The following is a 21,611-nucleotide window of genomic DNA, read 5'->3' as shown; positions in this document are numbered from 1 at the left end:
TGTCTAATGTTCATCGTCATAAAGCTCGGATTGAGAGTCTTGCATTTTACAGGGATGATATTTTTTAAAAGGGTAGTGAATAAAAATGGATAAAAATACATCATTCTACATTATTGTACTGTTAGATGTATTTAGCAAACTTAAGAACATATTCTACCCATGTGTGGAGTTGGATGTAGGGATAGGAGGGCACATTGTGCACTCCCATAATTCTAACAACTGAGCTGGCCGAAATATGCTTTCCATCCCAAAACACCAAAGTGCATACTACAACAGATCTTCAAGAACTTTCATGATATCAGTTTTCAAAAAAAAATATTGAAAAATATCTATGTTTATTACCGTGTAAAGCGTGAGTTATGTGTCATAGATACATATATTTGTGTGCAATTTAAAATGTAGTTTCCGTTGCTGTAAAACATACCACACTATTAATGCATTCAAACTGATATAAGAAAAAAATATGCTTATAGTTTCTACGATCACAATTACGGAGACAAATGTCAATATACTATGTATGCATATATAAAACTTATAACAGCAAGAGGCCTTTTGAAGGCATAGGCGATCAGTTACCACTTACCAATAGCCAATTACCAACTATACTGTAACAGCAAAGGGCAATGGATTAAACACGCATAAAAACAAACACACGGCAAACAAAATGAAGTTCTATTTTATATCAGAATAGCAAGTATAAAAGCACTTTATACTACATGTACAAATCGGTCATAGAAGGAAATAATCAAACAGTTAAAATTGTGCATTTGTTTTATTTTCAATTTAAATTTATTATTTAATAAAATATAAGTTTTAAAAAAAAGCAAACCGCAGTTTTAAAATTTTTTTTACTCCAATGATGATTGATTTTGTGACTTTCATCAAAATTACCAATACACATGTTTTCAATTCATTACAATAACAAATAGAAAATTCCATTCAGTTATAAATTTCATCGTTCCAAACACGTTATCCGTCCAATCTGTAAATCCTCTTACACATTAGCAGCCCAAGCATGCACATATCACAGGGACTGTGTAACATGTCGTTTCTTTTTGCATACCAAGTGACTGAAAAAATGCAAACACGCCAGCTTTGGGCACTGTGCCTGCAAAACCCATCCACCAAGCCGCACAGGAGCCTGCAGCAATGCCGGTAGAAGTGAATCCCAAATAGGTCAGACCTGCCGCGCCTTCCACCACGACTATTGGCAAGCAAGTCCAATAACAGACATTCAGCCATAAAAATGCATATTATTGTTAAGCAAATGATTTCAATAATACTGAATACGACCGTATAGCTCAGAACACTGATTTTTATTATTTAAGTATTTCTTCTTCAATAATCTAGTTCAATTAAATAAACGTGCATTAATTGACTTCTTATAGCGTACCTCCTGCTCCTATCGGAAGTATGCTCAAGAAAGCCAGCACAACTGCAATCTTCTTCGGGCGGAACATCTTTCGTTCTTTTTTTCTGTGAATGTTGGTTTCATTTGTTTAGTTGTTATTGTGCAATCAATTTTTGTTTATGTAAGCCGTTTCATATCTTAACTAATTTTAGTTTGGAATCACTGATCAGTTGAAACTATATTTACTTTTCTTAATATATTATATTTCATGTGAAGCAATTACTGTATAAGACAGGCAAATACATTTTTTAATGTGGTTACTAACATGCCCTTTAAGTGGACTTGTTTACAGTTTGTCAAAATGTAAAATGTTTCAAATGTTTGTCACAGATTCAAACAAAAAAAGGAAAAATGTACATTAGTGAGTGACTTAACACTAATGTCAGGAATTTATGCTTAAAATACATTTTCGTTTACGAATAATCATCAGTAGAAATTGATAAAATTATCAAGCGTTACAAACGCGAAACGATGGAATAATTTTGAGAGAACTGTGGTTATCTTTATATCGTGTGACAATACGTGGATACGAAATTGACTCGTATTGCGAGTCGGATGACCACACACAAGAAAAGAAGACAATAGACGATTGGTTGACAAAGTAATGGTTTTCATTCTTCTCATTTAAGAGAGGAAAATACGGCACGAATAAATTTATTTTAATGCAGTGTATTTATTGCGTCTATAAGACCAAAGACAAATGCCACAAATCGGTTGGTTTAAACAAAAACAAAGTTACCAGTTGAATTGCTCATTCAAATGTGGTAGTGAAAAGAAAACAGATGAGCATTTTCATTGTCGCCATAGTAACCTTTGCAGCAATAAAAATATTCATTGTGTACACATGTTAAAACCTGTTACTTAAAATGTAGCACTTAAGTCGTTATTCAGCCATAAGCGTAAAGAGCTGTATCACCCCTGGTATGCGGATACTTTGATAACAGATGGCACTTCGATAACAGAGAACAACAAAAGCCACGCGCGAGCGGAGAGTTCTTCAGCTTTTCTGCATTTATGTTCTGTTCATTCGGCTTTTAGACACAGGACATTGTTTGGTTGATTAATGTTATAGCTCTTCGTATTGCGAAGAAAGACATTCGCAGAAAAACGGCGGATTATAAAAAAACATACGATACAATTCCATCGATAATTAGCATGAACAGGATGATCAGTACATATTTCAACAAAAATAAAAATACTTGAAAATAAACCCAGAATGTGTTTACCCTTCGAAATAAAAGTTCAATATGTCCATTAATGTTACAACATGTTAAATTTTAGTTTACTAACGTATTTGAGAAAATTCAAATGTTTAAATTGTCGGTTTCCAAATTTTCATGGACACTTCTTTAACCGATCATTTGAATGACAATTGAACTTCTATTCCCGATTAGTCGACACTTTTTACCAGATAAAATACACTATTTTTAGTTAATCAGAAATGCAGAATTCGCTGTGGAATACTGTTATAGTAAGCAGGCAATACATACAAATGTATGTAATAAAGTAAATTAAAAAAGAATTACCGAAACATTTTCTTATCCCATTGGAATATGATAATGATTTTGTATAAATGTAAAAGATAAATGTGAGAGTAATTCGATGTCTGATGAGTGCCGCGTATAAGACCATATATTTTCAAGTTTTCTAGTCCCCCAACCGCCGGATCTTCGCATAGTACACGAGTTTAAACAATTTAAACTAACGTTCCTTCTAGCGAAACGGTTGATCTACAGCATGTATAATTATGTCCTAATAAAGGCACTAAGGTCATTAACTTATACGTTAGATAGCATGTCATGAAACGTTATCAGCAGCGATGCAGGTCCGAAATTCTTTTTACTCAACCAATTAAGCGATTTAGGGTCAGGTGAATCGCGCTAACCTTATCATTGTGTAAAAGTAAGTGCTCCCTATAAGCAGAGCTCAAAATAAGGGGAGTTTTCAATTATCTTATTAATTTTGTGGCTAGGTATTAGTATCGCCTTGATGGTTCTAATGAGCACCATAACGACATAGGATTTTATGAAGAACAAATGTGTATTTGCCTATTAAAGACCCCTTAGCTACCGTTATAAAGAACCCTGCAATAAGTAAAATTAAACACGATCGTGTTGATCCACATGATCCGTTGTATTTTCATCTCTCTGAATCTCAAGTTACCACTAAAATCAAGTTCATTATGTAGACAATTATTTCCGGTCGTCACTTGAAATATATATTTCTTCAGAAATAATCATTTTTGTCTTGTTTAAAAAATTCAATTATAATATTGTTAGTATTTATAAATAAAAATGTGAGTTTTGAAAACGAACAACGCCGTTGGTTAAATTTCACGTGTGTTTGTAATTAACTTAATATGCATAGATTCCCAATGTGTCGCGCTTGAATATGCGCATTGTTCGTACTTCAAAATGTTTCGTAAGAAAAGCCATAACAAACATAAATGCATTTCAGGTAGAAGGTTAAACTCAGAGTGCCCGATTCGTTGAAAGTCTCTGATTTTGGCCTGGGGCGAAGCCCTAAGGCCATAGTAATGATACAAATTTCTGAGACAGTCAGAATTGGCTGGCTGCCAAAACCCACGAATGAATGAATTCCTAAAGTCCGATTTACCACTTGGCGCAATCAAAGAAGTTCTTCGAAAGAAGTTCTTCGCAGATCTCAATAATCCGCCTTGCAAATACAGAACATCGCTATATAACATGACAGTGTCAAAAACGTGTAAAAACATATTATTGAAGCAAAATTGCTAAGCATTGACTACGACATAGTTTTTCGGCGAAGCTGTATAAGCCAGCTTTTCACCTTAGCTTGACCTTTGTAAACGACCAATCAATTTGAATATAAAAGTTTCCGCCAGAAACTTTTCGCAGTAGAAAACGTTCAATCTACAAACAGATTTCACATTAACATTAATATGTAATTCCATCCACTTTCCACTTTTGGGAAGTGTAGGGTAAGGGATACTACAGTTCGTTTAGCAACGATGTTAATGCTTATTCAGCATAAAACAACTGTAGCTCTATCTATAATAATAAAGTTTGAGAGATAGAGCAGTTTTACATTCAATCCTCGATATCAATACAAAGTGTTTGCTCCTTTATTTAGAAGAATGTCAGCGCCACAGCTTAAAGGCTGTGTTCTCATATTTGGTCATTACTACGATATTGCATTCTGTGCACTCAACATTTTTAGATTATATAAGAATTGTTATTCAGTAACCTTATATACGCTTTGAAGAAAATATTAAAAATTGTTTTCAAATTTTACCGTTAAACACGTAAATGTTAAAAGCTTTAAACAAGCCGTCGTGTCAGTAGTGGAATTGTTACCCCACTTTAATGCATTGCATTCCAATCCGCAAGGTATCATGGTCAGTTTGCGGTCAGTAACAGAAATCTTTATATAAGCGCCATCGCGTAAACTATGTGTACTTGAAGTTTACTTCGATCAGAAAGATACTAAATATAGATATTCGGCGATATAATTAAGGTATGTCAATCATAGATTTTTAGTGTTTCTTCAACAATTGCATGACAATGATCAATTTTGATTAAATAAGTTAGAAATATTTATATATTTAGATAAATTTATTAAGCATGAGCACGATAATTCACGATACTATTAATAATAGAATCAAATAAGATTCGATTGTTGCCAACTGACCTATATGCAATCATTAATTTTCATGGTTCTTGTGTTTTTCTATTCTGTAGATATAGATATCTGAGTAAAAATATCTAATAAAGCAAAATAAGTAACAAAATCTGGCGCAACACCCCGTAATTTATTTGCTTGTGAAGAAGCTAAGAACTGCGCAGAAAAAAGGCGTTCGCTATTTTTGATCTCACAAATTAAACTTTTTATCGTTCTTAAACTTCAACCACAATCAACGCCGTATATCTTTTTAAAGATATTTCTTGTTATTATTGTTTGCATATTCATGCGAGAATAAGTTCCTCACTTGACGGTCTAGGCCGAAAAGATACGAGTGTCTACGGAGACAGTAAGAATAAAACATTTCTGATACATTTTTTCGGCGTAGCTGTATATATGACAGCTTTTCACCTTACCTGACCTTTGTAACTGTCCAATAAAATTTAAATAAAATTTTCCGCGGCTAGGTCAGAATGAATACACTTCATTAATTTTATCTCATAGGCTGATTTGAGCATACCGACAAAGCATTGGAAACATGTCCGCGTCTATGTAACACTGTTTTACTGCGTGTTCAGCATGAAACAATTTTATCTCTAATGAAAAGGCTTAACAGTTTTACACTCAATCACGACATCAATACAGTTTGTGCGTGCACCTTTTATTTTCAGAGGATTGCTAGCGCGATAGCGTTTTTACTTAAAGGCTATGTTCTCATATTTAGTACTGACTTCCATATTCCTGTCAACATGTTAACATGTAAAAGTATAAAGAGCAGTGGAAGCGTGGCCTCACTTTAATGTATGCATTTCAACCCGCGAGGTATCAGGGTCATTGCGCGGCCACTATAATTGTCAGAGTTTATTTTCAGGTCATCGCTGCGTCTTCACGACTACCTTATGTGCTGACCTGAGTTCGTGGCCAGTAAAATGATCGTTATATAATAAAGACACTTTCGCGTGAACTAGGTGAACTTGAATTTTCTTTAGACCAGAAAGATGTTCAATGACGACATTCAGCGATATAATTATGGTAAGTCAATAATAGATTCTTAATGTGTTATCAACAATACCATGATATATATTATTTTTAATTAATTTAACAAGAATTATTCCACCATATAGAATGTATTTAGCATGAGCGCGATGATTCTCGATACTGTTAATAATCGAATCAAATAGCAATGCCCGACAAACCACTAAAACAGGTTTGTTCGAAGAACGCGCGTATAAATATTTAAAATATGTACGGATACTTCGCGTGTGGCCGGTTGACTCATATGTTTTAATTTCACTTCCATTCTTTTTTTGGTTTTCTGTTTTGTATCTATAGGTTTATGACCAGCAATATGTAATAATGTAAAATAAGCCGCGAAAACTCCGCGTAACATCCCGTAGTGCGTGTGATGCAGCTAAGAACTGCACAAAAAAAGACATTTGCTATCCTTGATATCATTCATTGAACTCTTAACCTTTGACAAAATCAAACCACAATGGACGCTGTATATCTTTTTTTTAAAGATATTTCTTGTTTAAGGTATTAGCACTCTAATGAACTTCGTGCAATATCACCTTATGTCGTGCATATCCCTCACTCCGAACGTTATCCGGGAATGTGCGGAAAACTACGAATATTCTATAAATACGCTATGAAAAACTAAATGAAGGACCCGCAAGCTAAACGAGAGCGCCGATGGCGCTGAAAGCATAGTTGCAAGATACAGGGAAGTTGATGCTGAAGTAAATGTTTAGGTCAAAATATACTAAATAGTTTCCTTATATGTTTCGATGTAAAAGCGACAACTTTGAGCGAAAATAAATACAACATTTTGCACATAGAGACCCCCATAACTATACTTTTCTTGACGGGCATTCTTAGCTGAATTGATTTAAGCAATAAAAAAGATATGTCATGTTCAAACCAAAAAAGAATTCGACTCAAATCAAAATCGACTGCTTTTGCGCCTTTTTTTCGGCCGTTTTCGAGTGGATTGTAACCTTTTGCAGTGCTATTTTTTACTTTAATCTCCAACTTTATCCTATTTCAGGGATTTAGTAATGAACACCTATGCTTACCCTTTCAATATCTCCAAACGATAAAACCAGAAAAACAGTCCAAAGTGTATAACATGCCTTCGAGGAAAATATGATGATTTGTTTAGAGAGTACAGCCCTTCATGACTCGATTATTTAGTATATTGTAACCTTAACGACTGCTGACATCACGTGTCGCCCTCCCCTTGTTGTTGCTACCATAATGTTCTATTTTTAGGAACGGGAATTCCAAATAGTGACGAATGTGAATGGTAACAAAATGACATAACTATGAAAATAAATACGTAGAATTACATTATTTCACGCATACCATTATGCAACCATCCGTTTTCTTTTCCGACTTGATACATTTACAGCTTTCCATTTAATATTTTACAGACACAACACTCGTCCAGAATTCGCGCGAATCCATTAAATCCGATGCCACATTTAAACCGTTAGCTCTACTCGTAACGTTAATTTCTGTCTCAAAGTAAATCATTTTAACTTCAATTAACACATCTCTATTACTTTCAAACTCTACTTCATCAAATCCATAGAAAGGCAGGTCAGAATCCATGTCATAAATCAGAAAACATTCATCGTACTCCGCCATTTTTTTACACATTTTCAAAGAATAAAAGTGCTTTATGCCCCACTTCCTGCTGAGAATATGTTTTAATTTCTATTTATAATTAACCGATGAAATGTTACATATCCTTAAACCAGTGCCTTATGAATTCAGTTATGTAAACATTTGACCTCTCACAGAACAGTAAACAAAGAAAATAGAACTTAGGTGTGCGGTCACTATCAACAAGAACAGAATTGTTTTACGAACGAAATTTGTTTTAGTTTCTTAGAAGTTTTTTTCACGTAAAACGGTCTAAGAAAAATTCACAAAAAACGGTGTCAGCAATATTCTTGGAAATACGGAAACGGTAGAAAAACGTTTCAAAAAAAAATATGTAAGAATTACCATATACTAAATTAAATAGATATTTCGTCTGATTTTTGATCAGGCAAGGCTTCACAATGGTCAACCGATCGATGTGGGTTTTCGAAATGTAGCTTATTCCTTAAGCATAGGTGCGTTGCACCTATGCTAATAAAATGACAACACATATGGCCGACATTTAGTCTCATTTATAAGACGCGCAAATAATTTAAAGATACTTTTTATATGGGCTAAATTCTTTGGAACCGACATTGTACCTGACAGATTGGGTCGTTTAAAGACAAGAGGGCCAATATGGCCCTAGTTCGCTCACCTAAGAGGAGTCGGTTCATTCAATCTTTACCTAATGTCAAACATGACCTAGATATTGACCAGACAAACATCCTCGTCAAGTTTCATCATTATTGAACAAAAACTCTTGCGTAGGGAGTGTTTTTGTTTTTGTAAATTTTGAAATGGTAACCTATATTTTGAGTTGACCCCCCCAACATCAAACTTTACTTACAAGCATTTTGTATAAAATAATAAAAATTTGGACAATCTAAGGGCAATAATTATGCCATTAATTATGTGATTTAGCTCATCATCAAACTTGACTGAGATCTTTCAGCAACTTTGATGAAGGATGCTTGAGAAATGTGAATGCTAGAGTGTTTACAAACCAAATGTGGACGGACGGACAGCTGACAAAGACCAATCCTAAAACCTCACCTGAACAATCAGGTCAGCTAAAAAGTGTGTTTCACCGATCTGAGCCATTTTCCAACTTGTCCAAGAAATCAATAAAACCAATGTATTGACTAAGTTTCACGATGATAAGCCAAAAAATGTGACTTCTATAGTGTTCGATCACAAGGTTTCTCTCTATATAGTCACATAAGAACACTGCCCCACCCCCCTGGCAGCCATGTTTATTGACCCATCGGGACCATTTGCAAACTCATCTGAGATATATATATAAAACAAATCTATTCACCAAGTTTCATGATGATTGGGCAAAAATGTGAATTCTAGAGTGTTCACAAGCTTTTTTTTATTATATAAATATAAAAAAACTGCCCCCCCCCGGCAGCCATGTTTTTCAACTGACCGGAACCATTTTTCAACTCAACTCTCGTATCAAGGAAACAATTGTTCTGACCAAATTTTATGAAAAAAAATGGGCAAAAAATGTGACTTCTAGAGTGTTCACATGTTTTCACGATATACATATAGAGAAAAATGCCCCGCCCACTGGCGGCCATGTTTTTTCACCGATCTTGACCATTTTCAAACTCGTCCGACATATCAATAAAACCAATGTTTTGTTCAACTTTCATGATGATTGGGCAAAAATTGTGACTTCTAGAGTGTTAACAAGGTTTCTTTATAGCCATAAAAGGAAAACTGCCCCGCCCACTGGCGGCCATGTTTTTCAATGGACCGGAACCACTTTTGAACTCAACCAACATATCATTAACACAGACATATAGACAAAGTTACATGAATATTGGGCATAAAAAGTAACTTCTACAGTGTTTACAAGCTTTTTCTTTTTTTTGACCTAGTGACCTAGTTTTTGACCCAACATGACCCAGTTTCAAATTCAATGAGATTTCATTGGGACAAATCTTCTGACCAAGTTTCATGAATATCGGACAATAAATGTGGCCCCTAGAGTGTTTACGAACAAATGTGGACGGACGGACAACGGACAAAGACCAGTCACAAAAGCTCACCTGAGCTATCGGGTGAGCTAAAAAACAGAGCTGTCACCATAGGATGACATATGCCCCCTATAGACGCTTTGATAGAAGTTATCGCATTTTTCAAAACCTAAACGCAGATTTCGAAACCTAAACGCGGACCCTAAGTTCAAGGTCAAGGTCACAGGGGTCAAAATTTGTGTGCGTATAGAAAGGCCTTGTCCATAAAAACATGCATACCAAATATGAAGGTTATATCTTAAGGGACATAGAAGTTATGAGCATTTTTCGAAACCTAAACGCAGATATCGAAACCTAAACACGGACCCTAACTTCAAGGTAAAGATCACAGGGGTAAAAAATTGTGTGCGTATGGAAAGGCCTTGTCCATATACACATGCATACCAAATATGAAGGTTATGATCTCAAGCGACATAGAAGTTATGAGCATTTTTCGAAACCTAAACGCAGATTTCGAAACCTAAACGCGGACCCTAAGTTCAAGGTCAAGATCACAGGGGTAAAAAAATGTGTGCGTATGGAAAGGCCTTGTCCATATACACGTGTATACCAAATATGAAGGTTATATCTCAAGGGACATAGAAGTTATGAGCATTTTTCGAAACCTAAACGCAGATTTTGAAACCTAAACGCGGACCCTAAGTTCAAGGTCAAGGTCACAGGGCTAAAAAATGTGTGCGTAAGGAAATGCCTTGTCCATATACACATGCATACCAAATATGAAGGTTATATCTCAAGGGACATAGAAGTTATGACCATTTTTGGAAACCTAAATGCAAAGTGTGACGAAAAGACGGACAGACGGAGGGACGGATGGACAGTCCGATCACTATATGCCCCCTTTTCTTCGAAAGGGGGCATAAAAATCATCCAATCTCGAATAACAATTAACACATAAATGAAACACAACTACACTGTATTATTATGAAAACATTAATAATATAAGGGGAGTAACTACTGTATTCTTAAATGCAATATTAAGAAGAGTTGTCTAAAAAAGGTTACTTGAACTTAATTCATGATTATTTGCAAGCCTTTTTACTATATAAATATAAGGAAAACTGCCACGTCCCCCTGGCAACAATGTTTTTCAACAGACCGGAACCATTTTCAAACTTAACTCACGTATCTAGGAAACAAAAGTTCTGACAAAATTTCATGAAAATTTGACCAAAAATGTGTGTTGACATGTTTTCACTATATACATATAGAGAAAAATGCCCCGCCCACTGGCGGCCATGTTTTTTCATTGATCTGGACCATTTTCGAACTCGTCCGAGAAATCAAAAAATCCAATGTTTTCACCAACTTTCATGATGATTGGGCAAAAATTGTGACTTCCAGAGTGTTTACAAGGTTTCTCTTTAGCCAAATAGGGAAAACTGCCCCGTCCACTGGCGGCCACGTTTTTCAACGGAGCGGAACCACTTTTGAACTCAACCAACATATCATTAAGAAAAACATTTTGACAAAATTACATGAAGATTGGGCATGAAATGTGACTTCTACAGTGCTTACAAGTTTTTTTGACCTAGTGACCTAGTTTTTAACCCGGTACGACCCAGTTTCGAACTCTACCGAGATTTCATTAGGACGAAGCTTCTGACCAAGTTTCATGAAGATCGGACAATAAATGTGGCCTGTAGAGTGTTTACGAACAAATGTTAACAGACGGACGGACGGACGGACGACGGACAAAGACCGGTCATAAAAGCTCACCTGAGTAATCAGGTGAGCTAAAAAAGCAATTTGCTATATTGAAAGAAAAATATTAATACAAGTCTTATTATTTTTCATATTAATGTGACTGAAGTTCATGATAAACGTCAACTAATGCATGGCAGTGTTGATATTTATGAAGAAAACGATTCCTGGAAATACGAATGTCAAACGCTTGAAAATGTTGACCACTGTCAGGAATAACGTTTAGAACCCGTGTCACTTACAAAATTTAATATTGTTGGTGAGCAGTAAAAAGGAGAAAAAAGGGGATTTATTCTTGTGTGATGACTGTAGCCATGTGAACGGGTTATCGTACGGCAAAACCCATTACGTCAAGAAGATAGTTGCAATAATCCAACTCCCAGCTATTGACCCTCCAGGTCTGAGCTGTACGTATGTACTTATAAAAGCTCAGAGCATTCAAGAAGAACTACGTAAAGAAGAGTCTTCAACTTTTCAAGAAAGGAATGCTTTGTTTTGCTATCAACACAAAGCTCGGGACAGGAAGGTACTTGGATTTTGCAATATTTTTTTTCAAGTATAACAGTTTCATTATTCATAATAGGAGTAAAGTAGATTTTGTAGGAAAAGTGCACCCTGTCAGTGATTTTTACCACATAATCAGGCTCATATTTGCTTCCATTTTGAAAAAGAAAATATTCCATGTAAAGAAAAAGTTGTGTTGTAAATGCATGGAAATCAAGGACAGCATATTTGAATTTTATGAGCAAGTAATGATGTTTTCCTCAAACAAACAACAAAAAAGTATATTATGTCCCAAATACTAAAATTACTATTCTGAAAATGATATGCCAATGACTGCTACTTGTGTGATCACCTAAATTATGTATGATGGTTATCCAAATTAAAATGCTGCATATTTATTATCTTTTCAGCAATAATCAACAACATTGGTGGTCCAGGAACGGTTAATTACTTTTTATCAACACTGTATTTTCAAATGATAACTTGAACTTAAAGAAAATGGAAATACATGCGGGAAGGACCATTCATCAAGTTTCAACTATCTCCTTTAGAGTAGACAGGCTTATATGATGGAAACAAAGAAGGTATTTCACTGATTTATGTGATTGTTAATGTAGAATCAATGTTTTAAGTAATAAATAAAATGTAACGTTAATAGTCAGTTTCATATCCAGTAGGGATAATACATGTATTTGGTATTAACATTTGGATGAAGAATGTATATATGTGGTGTTAACACTTACTTATTAATCCAGTTTAAAAGGGTGTATCATATAAAATACTAGTAATGACATGCTATGTCGTGAAAGTCTGAATAAATAAAAACGATGACGCATATCATAATGGATTATGTCACACTTCTCATGAAACACTAATGTCAGTTCTTACTCCTATACAAGTGCTTGTGTATTTGACATCTGTATATGATTGTTTTGTTAAAAAACATGAAGACAATGTTGTCAATTTATAGAAACAACTTTGAGAAGGCTTATTGAAGCCAAATAAATAAGAAAAGACCAAATATTTTTATTTTAATAAATAAAAAAGGTTAAAATTATTCATACACAATTTGCAATTATGTATAATTTTCTTGGACTGAAACTTATTGAAGTTCTTATGAACCTGCCTGAATATAACTACCAGTCAAATATCAACTTCAAAGGAACAATGGTGTTATCTTTTCAGTGATATGCTGATTACCTGTGCAGGAGGAAAATAAATAAAACCAGACAGATTATGGACTCAATTTTTTTCAACCCAGAAAAAAGCTAGGAAATTGCAGTCACTGAATGATCTTGTTTACAGTCATGTGTTCAATGCTGCAACAACATAAATATTAAAGCTGGCTCTGGACTTAACCTTATGCATCTTAAAATGATCTTTGAACGCAATGGTCTCAAGAACATTTTCATAATGAATAACTCTGACGGTCAGCTCAGGGTCACCAATGCCAAGCGTCTTTTGGAGACACTTATTCCAACCTGTCGAAGTTCTTCAAAGAACTACCATGACAATCATGTATTTGTTATGTCCTCTTCGAAGAAGAGGGGGTATATTGTTTTGCACATGTCGGTCGGTCCGTCGGTCTGTCGGTCCGTCGGTCCGTCCACCAGATGGTTTCCGGATGATAACTCAAGAACGCTTACTATATATATGAATTTTATATTTGCTCGAATTGCCTTCCACACAACTGAGCTTTTAGTTATGCCGGACTTGCTATTTTAACTTTATTTGTACCGTAACGCAAGTCAATTATACCAGTCAATTTTCACTTCTGACCAACGAAGAGACGAATAAAGACTTAAAAACAATTAGATTACAAACTTACCAAAGTTCCTGAAAAAAGCACTAAAAGAGAAACTGCTTCAGTCCATAACAAGTTCCACTTATTAACAACCCGTTAGTGGTTATGACAACGACCAGTCGATAAAATATCCACAGATAACTGGGTTTATTATTTATTGGTTACGTGTATGAAATCGATTTTTCAATCAATGGCTCTGAAAACTTAAAGGAATTTGATCCTGGACCAATACTGATGAAAAGATTAGCATGGCACATTAAACTTAAACCTGTGTGACGAATGTTTCGATAATAACCCATGCAAAGAAGCAAAACATCAAATATACGAGGCCGTAATATAGACAACGTTATTGTATTAGAAATGTTGTGTTTTACACATAACCGCATTTCGTACAATATTAAGACGGTACAAACACAGTATTTTGTATATTGCAAACGGTTCAGCTTAATGAACATGTTGCCTGTATGAATTGTTATCTTTGGTTATCAATTCATATGGTAAAGTATCTATTTTTCTAAACAATTTCATCAATATTTTTCAATAATTGACCATTCATTGTTAACAAATAGATATATGCATAAGAAGAGGGGCAATGTATGACTACATGTTCAGAAATATTTCTAATAAAATAATGCAACTTTTAAAACATATTTAAACCGCGTAGTAAGGTAGACAACTCTGTCAGTGGTTTTGTGAGCATAAGTTTGTGCAGAGAAAAACGTTTACATTTCTCAAGCGAACGCATTGACAATGCAAATAGGTTATCACCATGTACGCTGGTGTTATGAGGCATCAGAATTTTTTTTATAAAGCGGTTACTATTACGCGAAGGCTACTAAGAACTACGTACTAGTTTATTTTTTTCATAAACGAGATCATCTTTTTTATGCAAATTCCATGAATGCCTTACAATATTTCAATGAAATTTAATACTGCAGAGATAAGCTCAATTCAGTGCGTGGGTTTCCCCCTTGATTACCCGTAATCACTTATATGGAAGCCGGTTTTGGAAATCACATTGCATGTCGCCTGTCGACATTTAAGGCAGACGCACGACAATCAAAGCACTGCAAGACAAGATACTCTTAATTTTAAACGACAATCCAACATATAAGATGACACGCTGCATTTGCTTTTATTGTCGAATTGTCGCGCTTATTTTTGGCCTAAAAATAGAGTGTCGTCTTAAATTGTAGCTTGTCGTTGTTAAATGTCGTGTGTCGCGAAGTGTGTCGTAAGATTGTCGTGTATCGACCTAGATAGAAGTTATACACTTGCAAAAAAGTGCTGAATTAATAGAAGTTAACGCTCCTGACAAACCTTTATAATATACTTTACTAGAATCTAAATGTGTTCCCAATTTCATTTTGATACATATTCGATTTTGATACTTTGATGAATTTTCCATTATCTTGTGTGGTGAAATGTCGCATGTTGAATAGAGATTCGCTGTGAATGTCACCATTCTCCCTTTAAGGTCGGTGCACGACAAACAAATCAACATACGAAACGCGATGTGACATTTTATAATATTTATCAATAACAAGAAGGCTCTCATTGTTCATAGCAGCTTTCTTTGGCAAACATAGGCGCGACAATCGCCTGTTTGAATGTGGTCTTATATTTTCGATTGTAGTTTTGAATTGTCGAGTTTATTTTCGTGTTTAGCTTTAATTGTCAATTTGAATAATGCGAATATTGAAACGAATGAATATTATTTTTTGTAAACAATCTAAGATTATGTGAAGAAATTTGAAACAAGTACGAAGACACATAATCATGCATCATATCTTTACGCTTGGACATTGGACAATACATAAATTTTGATATTTTAAAGACACGTCTTTGACGACGTATTTTATCGAAATATTTCAATGTATAAATGATAGCTGTATGCTATGTTACTTATATGCTATGTTTCTTCTTCCCATTAATTGCAGTGCTCGTCTAGAGCAGCGACGCAATTTGACTATTCAATGAGTCTTGGGCCTGGGTAGAACCAGTACTTGGTGTCTTTGGAGGAGATCGAAAGAAAGTTCCCACAGTGGGAATCAGTTTGGCTAATACATAGAATATGAAATTCAGATTCAATCATACCACTAGTGCACACTAGTTCACGATCACTGACGTAAATGTTATTAAATCTTCCACTTTTTATTTCTAAATGATGCGATCTCAATCGAAATCTTAATTGATCTGTATGTTTTTCATGATCTAAAGTCAAGTGGGTTTCAAATTTATTTTATATTTTGCATGTGTTTAAATATTAAAGTTTACTTTGAATCTGGATGCATTCAAGCTAAGTGTGAATTTAAACATTACGAACTTTGTTTTACCATATAAATGTAATCGATTTCGTGATACTGGTACAACCACAAACCACCAACAGCCAATAGAATGGCACCAGTATGTGAGAGCATTGGACGACCACTCTGCGTGGAGATTGGTTAACCGCATTAGGCATACACAATTTGCTTTCAATATTTACAAACATTATCAGTAGCTAATGTATTAAATAGTTAACGGCTCGTTGTTTACATTTGGCAAACACTGGCAAGTGACCAAGTTCACATATTACAGCACCATTTTATGTTTGTTGACGAACCCTAATTATTTACTTGCATTATTTGTATTTCAATTGATGCACACGGGCACATAGTCAAGTTTTTAGACTTCACACATTGTACGTAATAAAACCAGGTTTACTGAAGGAAAACAACTGGATATTAGATTGGCGAATGTCGGCCGGCGGGTGGGCGGAACAAGCTTGTCCGGGCCATCACTATGTCGTTCCTTTTGAGATTTGAAAATCATTTGGCACATTTGTTCACCATCATTGGACGGTGTGTCATGCGAAAGATTACGTCGATATCTGCAACGTCAAGGTCACACTTTGAGTCCAAAGGTCAAAAATAGCCATAAATGGTCTTGTCCGGGCCATAACTATGTCATTCATTGTGAGATTTTAAAATTACTCGGTACATTTGTTAACAATCATTGGACGGTGTGTCATGCGGAAGAATTACGTCGATATCTCCAAGGTCAAGGTAACCACGACTAAAAATAGACTGCGCCACTCGTAAAATATTATTTTATATGATCACTCGTGAAATAAAATCGATATTCAATCGAATCTAACAAATATCCTCTATTGTTTCATTGTGCTTAAAGATTTATCGATCGCTTAGAATTTGAGCTGGCCTGGTTTACCGCTTCGTACTTCGTAATTCTTAATGTAAGGCGCTAAATGCTTAAACTTATTGGTAAATGCACGTGCAATAATGACTGTTGCATATATCCATTTTAAATCTGTGCGGTGTAAAATACATTTGAAATGTTAAAAAAAATGTAAAATTAAAAAAAACAAACATGATATGATAAAACATAACTGTCACAAACATATACTTCATTTTGTTCAATAGCAACTTGATAATTGATTATACACAAATACAATTGCTACAATTGGATAACTTAAATTGTCATTTCTACATAAAAAAATATACGTATTGACACATAAAATGAAGAAGTAATTAAATGTAAGAAAATTATAGTCAAGTACTTGAAATTGATTTGTAATTTGGAATACAAAAAAAAATCTTTATAAAACATTTGTCATTTATACGCATGAAATAGTAAGTTATATGAATCTAATATTTTCTGAGCTTTTAGTAATGCCGGACCAGCTATTTCAACTTCATTTTACCGCAACGCAAGTCAATTATACCAGTCAAAATGCACTTCTGACCAACGAAGAGATGAATAGAGAATTAAAAACAATTAGATTACAAACTTACCAAACTTCCTGATAAAGCACTTCAGTAGAAACTGCTTCAGTAGATAACAGGTTCCACTTATCAACAAACCGTTAGTTAGTTATGACAACGACCAATCGATAACATATCCACAGTGAACCGTGATTTATTTTGTATTGGTTATGTTTTTGAAATCGATTTCAAAATCAAAAGCTCTGAAAACTTTACGAAATTTGATCCTGAATAAATACTGGTGGAGCATGGCAAATTATAGTTAAACTTTTGTGACGAATATTTCGATAATAACCCACGCAAAGAGTCGAAACATGAAATATACGAGGCTGTAATATAGACCACTGTATCAGAAATGTTGTGTTTTACACTTAACCGCATTTCGTACAATATTAATTGGGCACAGACCCAGTAGTTTGTATATGGCAAATCTCAAACGGTTCATCTTAATGAACATGCTGCCAGTATGAATTGTTATCTTTGGTAATCAAATCATATGGTAAAGAATCAATTTCTTTTAAACAAGAACATCAATATTTTTAAATATTAAACAATTATTTGTAAATACATAGATATATGCATAAAAAGAGGGAGTTTACATTACTACATGTTTCATTTGTTAGTCAATAATTGTTAATGTATATATGTATGTAATTATATAGTCTCTTATAAATCAGATTATGATTGGTCGCATACATGTAACTGTGCTTTTATATGTATTTTAATTGTATATGTATTGCGAATGAGACTCTAATAAAACATTGAATTGAAAAAAAAAACATTGAATTGTTTAAGGGGCAGTCAAGCAGATTGACGAAAAAAGAAAAGTTCTAAAATACCGTCATTAAATGCTTTATATTGATAAGTTTAAACATTGGATCTAAAAATCTCAAGTAAAAACAATCAATGATAAAATGAAACAAGTAACCCTGACAAGGGCTCGAACCACTGACCCTTGGAGTCCTGGAGTGAAAAGTCTTCTATTTAGACCACTCGGTCCTCCATGCTCATACAATGGGCGTTGTATTTTATACTTTATATAAGCAATCCTCGTAGTTTCACAAAATATAACGACAATAACAGAACTCTCTAAATTACATGATAGGCATACTCAGTAAAATTGTATTACCGAATATAATCAAACTATGAAAACTTAACAACATTTTTCAAGTAATGTAATATACCAGTTATGATATTTTAATCAATACAAACTAATAATTGTAAAAAATACGGTTTTAGAACTTTCTTTCGTGATATATAGCAATCTGGTTGACCGCCCCTTTAAGAGATATTTCTAGAGAATAATGCCACCGTTTAATACATATTTAAACCCCGCATGAAGGAGGTGTGTTGGAGACACTCTGTCAGTTGGGCTGTCAGCATAAGTTTGTGCAGAGAAAAACTGTTACATTTCTCAAGCGATTGCATTGACAATTCAAATAGGTACCATGTACGGGAGAATAGGAAATGTTCTATTAAGCGGTTACTATTTTGTGCGCACGCGATAGCTACTACGCACTACGTATTAGTTTATTTATTCATAAACGAGATCGCCTTGTCAATGCACACTCATTGAATGCCTAACAATATTTAAATGAGATTCAATACTGCAAAGCATAGCTCAATTTAGTGCGTCGGTTTCCCTGTTGATACCCGTAATCATGTGTATGTAAACCTGTAATGGAAACCACATTGCATGTCGCCTGTCGACATTTAAGGTATACGCACGACAATCGAAGCATTGCACGACAAGATACTCGATACTTATAAACGAAAAGCCAACATGTAAGATGACACGCTTCATTTGCGTTTGATTTCGTCCTGAAAAATAGAGAGTCGTCTTAAATTGTCGCTTCTGGTTGTTAAATGTCGCGTGTCGCTGAGTGCGTCTTTAAATGATGTGTATCGACCTCAATAATAGTTATACACTTGATAAAACGTGCGAACAAAACTTTAAGTGCTGACTTAATACAAGTTAACGCTCATGACAAACCTTTATAATACGTGTACAAGTTTTAATTAGACACAACAAGATTCTAAATGTGTTCTTAATGTCAACAGCATACATATCCTATTTTGTTACTTTAATGAATTATTCCATTCTCCTGTCTGTTGAAATGTCGCATGTCGAATCGAGATTCGCTTTGAATTTCGCCTTTCGCCCTTTAAGGTTGGTACACGACAAACAAATTAACATACGACACGAGATGTGACATGTTACGATATTTATAAATAACAAGAAGATACTCATTGATCATAACAGCTTTCATTGGCAAACATAAGCGCAACAATCACATGTTTGAATATGGTCTTATGTTATTGGTTGTCGAGATTCTTGTCGTGTGTAGCTTTGATTGTCGAGTCTCTACCTCAAAGGTCGACATTCGACATTCAATATGGCACTTGTCGAAATTCGTACTTTTATCCGAATTATCCGACTTCTAAAGAAGTAATACTACAGCGATTTTTGAATAACGCCGACTGTATTCTCCACGAAAAAAGTTGCATTTCGAACACATATAAATTTGAATAAACACGAAATAAAACTGTTTTCGCGAGTGTCACATGGTAGTTAATACCTATTGACCACATAATGTCCAACCTTGTTTTATAATTGCAATAAATATTACAATATCATATACCTTGTTTTGTTATCTGTCTGTTGGTGTTAATAAAGAACGACACTGAAGTGTTCTAACAACTTTTAATAAGCACCAATATAATAGTATGTGAATACAATAGATTTAAGATGGAAAGCTGGTCTGATAGAGAGCGCAGAGCTCCAGTGTATGCATGTTTATAGGTACAGTCAGCTAAGTACATCACGTGACTTAAACCTGGTACACTATATAATATTAGAACATCTCCCCCTTTTAAATCAAATTAATTCCAAAATGTAAAACACAACAAAACTAACTTGTACAAGCGCAGTTAACAGCAAAAGTGAAACTGTTGATTTAACGGAATACAAATACTTGAATGAAATTCCTGGTAATCTCATTCCCATGCAATTAACAAAGCTTATCAGATAAAACAATTAAGCATTGAGGGGAGAACAATTAGAACTGTCACAGTTGTTCACACTTCCACCCATGGAACAGATAAAGCATAGAAACTCATTAACGATGTCTGCTATGTCTTCACAAGTCCATTATCACTTTCGGCCTGACCTGTCGACCGTAACGTGTAGTGTAGACTGGTCGCTGGTTGTCAATGTTTGGCTGTGCGTTTGGATAATTTTGTTGCCATAGACTGGAATTCAAAATCTGGTATTTCCGGGAATTTCTCATTAGTTTTTAGAAGATGACGCCTGTTACGCCTGTAAGAGGCTCCATCTGGGGTGTGTACAGTATAAGATCTATCATTGTGTTTATCAGTAACAACAGCCTGTTTCCATTTTAGGTTTTTGCTCTGAATTTTTGCCGACTCTCCTTTATCAAGTGGAGGGAGTGATTTCGCATTCTTGTCATAATGGATTGTGCTTTTTTTTAGAAGAAGATAACCTTTCTCTAACTATCTCAGGAGAAACGTATCTGGGTAGCACATTTGATCTAGCCGTGGGAATAATTGATCTAAGCTGTCTGCCCTTAAGAAGCTCAGAAGGACTATAACCACATTCCATTGGAGTGACTCTGTACTCAAGTATGCTTAGCATTGGATCGGTTTTAGAAGCTTCTGCTTTTGATAAAATCTTTTTACAGATTTTAACATACACCTCTGCAAAACCATTTCCAGAATGATGATGTGGACTGGATGATCTGTTACTGAAATCATATTGCTTTGCAAAATTTGCAAATTCAGCACTGCTGTAACACGGCCCATTGTCAGATTTAACAATTTCTGGGATGCCCATTCTAGCAAATATACCTTTCATACGATTGATAACTGTTTCACCCCGCAGATTTGGTAATTCTTTGACCTCAAAGTAATGCGAGTAGTAATCAACTACAGCTATGTAATTCTTGCCATTCCATGTGAACAAATCTGTAGCAACCATTTGCCACGGATACTCTGGTATGTCATGTGAAATAAGGGGTTCTTTCGCATTTGAACTGCGATGCTCTGAA

General features: G+C 34.8%; 1 long non-coding RNA gene across 1 annotated transcript; it reads right to left on the bottom strand.

Annotated features, from left to right (window-relative positions):
• Window positions 1-658: 658 nt before the first annotated feature.
• Window positions 659-17,728, bottom strand: LOC127868485 (uncharacterized). Its single transcript, XR_008044148.1, has 3 exons — window positions 17,575-17,728; window positions 1,394-1,476; window positions 659-1,204 (listed from the first exon to the last, which is right to left on the bottom strand). It is a non-coding gene; the product is annotated as an uncharacterized LOC127868485 (long non-coding RNA).
• Between the last annotated feature and the right edge of the window lie 3,883 nt (window positions 17,729-21,611).

This window comes from Dreissena polymorpha, chromosome 2 (genome assembly GCF_020536995.1).
Source record: "Dreissena polymorpha isolate Duluth1 chromosome 2, UMN_Dpol_1.0, whole genome shotgun sequence".
NCBI classification, from domain to species: Eukaryota; Metazoa; Mollusca; class Bivalvia; order Myida; family Dreissenidae; genus Dreissena; species Dreissena polymorpha.
This window is presented reverse-complemented; position numbering and strand designations above follow the sequence as displayed.